The sequence below is a fragment of the Bombina bombina genome, chromosome 6, assembly GCF_027579735.1.
Source record: "Bombina bombina isolate aBomBom1 chromosome 6, aBomBom1.pri, whole genome shotgun sequence".
Lineage (NCBI taxonomy): Eukaryota > Metazoa > Chordata > Amphibia > Anura > Bombinatoridae > Bombina > Bombina bombina.
In genome coordinates, this window is record NC_069504.1 from 563275132 (window position 1) to 563281774 (window position 6643).

Consider the following 6643-nt stretch of genomic DNA (forward strand, 5'->3'; position numbering starts at 1 on the left):
GTTTAACAACAATAAAGTTGTATAATTTTTAACTCACATATGCTAATACTGATAGAAACAGAATAAGTTCTAATAAATATAGATGTAAGCTCTAATTACATTAGTCCCAATTTTAGATGATCTATATAATATATGCATAAACGACGAGTCTGCATTATGCATATATTTGTAATATAAAATTTTGTATATTATTTTTAGGATTCTATTACAAATTGTACATATAAATACCACTATGTTTACATTATATTAACCTCATTTAGATGTTTTATAGAATATATCTAGAAAGAGTGTACACATATTAACCGAGTAAAAAGAATTAATTTTTAATGCACAGACTTTATATTTTCACACTATAAGAAATTGTATATGTACAAGAGTATTTCTAGACAAACTGTATTAAATGATAGAAGGAAATAGCTCTATATAATACAAAACAAGAACCTAGATAATCCACCTTAAGGAAATCCACCTTTAAGCAAATCCACCTTAAGTAAGGAATGCCTTTAAGGAATCAACAATTCAACAATTAAACCATGACCAATCACAGATGAACTATACATTTATAAAGGATCTCAGAACCAGCTTAAACCATCTTGATAAAGCCATGTTATATGGTGAAACGCGTTGATGGACCTAGATAAATAATCACAAAGTGATAATACATTACTATCTACAAGGATTGCAAAGGATTCGTTGGGACTACTTGATCCACTTCTAATAATACTCTGCGCAGAGTTTCTCTTCCAGACCGGACCTACATTTGACACGCATCCAGCGTTCCTGACGTCACCAGCTGTAGTGAGCCGCGCCGGACACCTGTGCCGTACCTTGACGGAGGATTCAGCTCGAGAAAAGAGCAGGTAGGCACCATAGAGGTGTAGCGGCCCTGCAGCATGGTTGTCAGAGGTTATTCCTAAAAGAAGGTATCATCCTATTATCACAGAAACTGCTAATAACGGAACTACCAATATCTCCATACGGGGTTTTAACACCTGTTTACTCCTATAACGGAGCTATAACATTACTTCATCCCTAGGTAGAAATTTTTATATCTACCTCTTTCCAAACGGAATTTTAACTGTTACCTAATCTCATACGAGCCAAGATTCCATAGGTGGATTTACTCTTTTATATAGGGCAACCATCCCAATATCTTTTTAGACCTAGCTGCACCAATATTCAGCTACTTTTAGCTATTTTTAGCTCATTTTACATATTTTTAGCATAGTGTTTGTAACTATATATGACCGGTCATATTATCAGTAGACAATATTTCCATGTTATTTTAAATAAGATAAATAAATTGTATTTTGATATACATATTGCTTTGATATTTGATTTATTTCAGTTGCTTTGATATTTGATTTATAACAGTTGCTCAGGTATTCTCTGTAACACCTACACTATATTTGTATGCCACACCAAGTGATTTCATAATATATATCTTCATAATATATATCTTTAAATATACTATTATATATTTATAGAATATTTTTCATCCCCATAGCTGTTTAGCGCATACACACACCTCTCTTTTTTCTTTGTACCAGTTCTTTTATTATCTGCTTTATGGGAGCAGATTAGTGTGTATTGCAAGGGGCAGATTTGCGCACCATATACCCACCACTTTTGTTAGGTTTTTTTTCAGCTCAAACAGCCCCATTGTTTTCTATGGGGGAATCGTGCACGAGCACGTTTTTGAGGCTGGCCGCTTGCGTAAGCAACTCTGGTATCGAGAGTTGAAGTTGCGTTAAATATGCTCTACGCTCCTTTTTTGGAGCCTAACGCAGCCTTTATGTGGACTCTCAATACCAGAGTTATTTTTATGGTTCGGCCAGAAAAAAGCCGGCGTTAGCTTTTCGGGTCATTACCGACAAAACTCCAAATCTACCCGTAAGTAAGGTTACTAGTTGGGATAGAGGCCTAGTGGATAGTTGAATCTATTTGGGCTCACAAAGATGTAACCACTGTCATTGAAATTGGATTTGGATAAAGACTTTAAGCTCAGATGGCATATTATGACATGTAAATTGTAAACTGATGTGTAACCTATTTTATTGATGTTTACCTATTCTGACTATGTAAGGACGAGATGTGGTTTATATGTATTTGATCCTGGATTTGAAATAAAATTATTTTAAAATAAAGATATATCACTGTTTAGTTTGCAGAAAGATTTATAGTACTTTGCAAATCTTTCCCCTATTAATTTAGGTATCCTTAAAGGGACATTAAACACTATATAAATGCTACATAGAATGATGCATTCAGAGAAAAGATTAGTCTGAGAATAACATGTAGATGTATTTTTTAAAGTTTCATTTGTTGTTTAAATATTGCCAAAATAAGTTTTAATGTCTATAAAACAATGAGAGCATGTTGTAACTGAGGTTACCCTTTCTGACCAATTAGAGACAGTTTTAAATCGGTCACTAGAGTGTGCAGCCAATGGCTGTGTGGAAGAATAACAGTGTTCTGCACTTCCATTTCTAACAGGAACTGAAATGCTCACAATTTCAAAATGGAATTACAGGAAAAGGGCCAAAATAAATAACTAAAGTATATTGCAGAGTATTTTTTCTATATATGATTTATCATTTTATATTACCATCTCAAAGTGTTTAATGTCCCTTTTAAGTTCAGGCCACTATGTTCAAGTAGATGAATTTGGGATAGTCCTTTACGACATCTTAATTTATATGCTAACAAAGAATCACTTTGTTCCCTTTAAAATATATATATTTTTAAAGCGCAATAAATTAAATTGGACTCTCTGGAGTTCTAGGTCTCATATATGACATTTAAGCTCAGCAATTTGAATACTAATTCTTGGGGATTACTATTTTTTAAGCATCAGAATTCAAAATAAGACAGAGTGTGAGGCCTTGAGCTTTCTTGAGAAAATATGTGGAGTCAACACCACAGAGGCTGTAATCTCTTGTCTATTAATCTGTCCTCCATATGTTTCAAGGTCTTGTCTGCCTCTTCAGCTGCTTCAAGCTATACATATGCTTAACTCTTGGAAAGATGGGGATAAGTAAAGTCTAAAGGCATGTCAATCATTTTAAACTTCCCGTACGCGGAGAAAATTTCCATAATGTGATCCTTGGTGACATTCCTAGTCAGCCTCCCAATTGACACTTTTGTAGGTCTTGGGCTTCTTCTCTTCCTTTCCTTTTCATCATGCTTTAGCCGCTTGGATTTAGATCGAGAGTGTCTCCTGTTGTCATGGTGGCATCTTGAAGGTCTGGGAGATCCAGTGGAGCTGCTGGAGCTTGAGCTGCATGATGAGCTGGAGCTTCCTTAACGGCCGGGACGCAGAGGAAGAACTGGACCCTGAACTAGAACCTGAACTTGAACCAGAAGAGGAACTAGAGGAAGAGCTAGAGTGGGAGCTGCTAATACTGCTGCCACTTGAAGTGCTTTGTCTCTTCCAAGTCTTGTCATGCCCATGATCCTTCTCCCAGTCGGAGCCTTTTGTTTTGGCCCGATCCTTATTTCTATCCTCTGATTGCTCCTTATGTTTAGTGGGAAATGGAGCCATTTCCATGCCTTTTGCTGCTGCTCTTTTCTTAGTTTAGACCACCCGTCATGCTCATTCTGACATCGCCCTGAGATTTTTATATATAGCCTTTAGCTCAGAACTTAGAATAGCTTTTACATTTACATTTAAAACTGTAGGTTTAGGTACCTCAGAAAATACTTTTCAAGTGTGCAGTTAATATAAAGGATAGCTTACAAAAATATTCACTTATTCAAACTAATGAAAACATTTATTTTTTATTTTTATCTGTCCAGGCGTTGAAAAGATACCCAGTGGTGGCCCTATAATGGAAGGAGGCCGGATGTTACATTCTACAGTGTAAGCAATTAATTCTCTTACATTTGAATGATTTTATGAAGCTGGTAAAGGCAGTTCCACATGATGTCAACTTTAAAATTAGGATTAATTTTATTTAGCCCTTAATAAATTGTTTACAAAAACTGAGTAGCCCAATTTTTTTCATTTTTTTTTTTTATTTCAGTCTCTAATTAACTTACTGGTTTGTTTCTTTTGATTTGGCCTATAATCTTCCACTTATAACACAGATTCCAGAATTCAGTCTGAGCCTTGTCAGCATGAAAAGTCAAACTGATATTAAATCACTTCCTCTGTGTCTATTTGTGTCCCCAGAAACAGCCCTTTTAGGATTGCCAGAATGATGGTTTCCTTAAAAACCTAAAAGCAAGCCAACTAAAATAATAATAATTATAATTCTCTATTAGACCCCTTGCATTAAATCAATATAATGATACTAGAGATAAATTAATCCTGAGGTTTATAGTGTCTAATTACAAACCAGGACAAGCAAGCCTTTTTGTTCCTTGTTTATGATAATAATTATATATGATACTCGTAACATTTAGGTCCACCACGGCTTAAAAGGAACCCAAAATGCATTACTAAAAATAACCAATTCAAATTTTTTTTTTTTCCCCTGCTGTTGTCTGTGATGTAGTAGCATTCACAAACTATTATTTAATACCTCTGTGATTACCTGGTTTTTAAGCCTCTGCAGTTTGCCCCCTTATCTCAGTTCTTTTGACAGACGTGCATTTTTGCCAATCAGTGCTGACTGATAACTCCACGGGAGTGAGCAAAATGTTATCTATATGACACACATGAACTAGCAGTGTTTAAATGTCAAAAACTGTCAAAATGCACTGAGATAAGAGGCAGTTCAAGGGCTGTGTGGAAGAAGCATAGGAGTCCACCTTGGTTTAGCTTTCCTCAAAGAATACCAAAAGAGCAAATTTGATGATAAAAGTAAATTGCACCGAACTTATACACTTTGTTATTACCAGATTGGATACGTAAGTAGATAGGACAGGTACATCGAGCAGCTATAAAAACTTTGTTTGAGCTGACTCCATATGTGTAATTCCTGTCCCGGGACCTACTCATACTAATCCATCTGTTCAGCAAACATTCCGGCTAAAACACCGGTCTACAATTGTATCCCTGGGAACATTAAGGTGTTCACACCGGAATACCTTTGAACTCCAACCCGGATTTGTTTTGTTCATACGGGGATCATTGCTTCCTCCACCGCTCACAAAGAACGCTGAGCAGTTCATACACTGAAGAAAAGAGGATACAATACACATTTCGGAGTTCACTTTTGCAACTAAATTTGCACAGATTTTTGTTTTCTGGACATTTTTCGCTATAACCATCCAAACCAGGAGGACTCAGGTTTCCATTATTGCTTATGTATCAAATTTATGTTATTATTTGTTTTAGATGAAGTTACACATCTAGTTTTACAGTGCAATTATTTGTCGCACATATATGTTTGTCTGTTTTAGATGCCGGCATCACTATTATTTTTAATCAATTGTTATATTAAACTTGTATATTAAATATCATTTAACGTCACTAGATTCTATCTATTCATTTGAATCCGTTAATCTTAGAGACTGCTCTTATATTTATATATATATATATTTATTTCATACATTAATTCAATTTATTGTTAATAGCCTCTATCCACTTTTATATTTGCATTTATCCTCTTAGGAATCACATGTATATTAAACCTGACCTTAAACCTACAATAAGGGAGGATATTAATGATGATACAGATGGTAATATAGAGAACCTTGTGGGTTGAAATAAGGAGTGGGGGAAAAAATTCTAAAAAAATATTACTAGCAACATGCTATAAGGCCCTAACATTAGTGACATGGAGGAAACTCAACTACTAATGCAAATAGGGTAGACTGCTAATAATAACAGTGCTGTAATTATGGTAGATATTAAGTACCCCAACATAAACTGGGCCAATGAAACTAGTAATACAGCTAAGGGAGATAGATTTTTAAATGTTCTCAGTGATAACTTTTTGTCACAATTAATAGAGGAGCCAACTAGGAATAAAGCTATATTGGATTTAGTGCTATCAAGCAATACAGATATAGGGGCCGATTTATCAATGTCTGGCAGACATGATACGCAGTAGCGTATCATGTCCGCCAGACATCGCTGAATGCCGACAGCAAATGGTGGCATGAAATATACCAAAATGGGCCTAGATCATTACTTTGGATTGTCTACTATATTACACTAAAGTTAAAATTAACCCTACAAGCTCCCTACAAGCTACCTAATTAACCCCTTCACTGCTGGGTGTCAGTATATTTATGAAAATCTTAGTAGTGCTATCCAAATAATATATATAAGTTTATGGCAGGGTTATAAACACAATACAAAGAAATAGAAACCCTTATCAACCATGCACCTACTAGACCATACAATTAATATAAATATCTGAATTCTTTTATTTAGTTAATATCCATAAACATATTGAAGTATATTTGCAATAAAAGGAAATGAAACAAAATGTATATGCGTTAAAACCAACTGTTAAGATATGCTATCCTTCTTACAAAACCCAGAAAAATATACCTTCACAATTCAGCCTTTTATTTATTTAACACAATGGGACTAAAAACCTTTAACATCCAAGCAATACAATTCTAAACAGTGTTTATAAAACAATAGGATAATATATATTCTGCTATTTAATTGCAATTTATCCTAATACAAAATTAACTGACAATATCAGAACTTGTATAGATGAGTTACTTAGCCAATCAGATA

The 6643-nt window shown here is 34.6% G+C and overlaps 1 pseudogene; it reads right to left on the bottom strand.

The window, feature by feature from the left end:
• Positions 1-2860: 2860 nt before the first annotated feature.
• LOC128664518 (RNA-binding protein with serine-rich domain 1-like) lies at positions 2861-3544 on the bottom strand (annotated as a pseudogene).
• Between the last annotated feature and the right edge of the window lie 3099 nt (positions 3545-6643).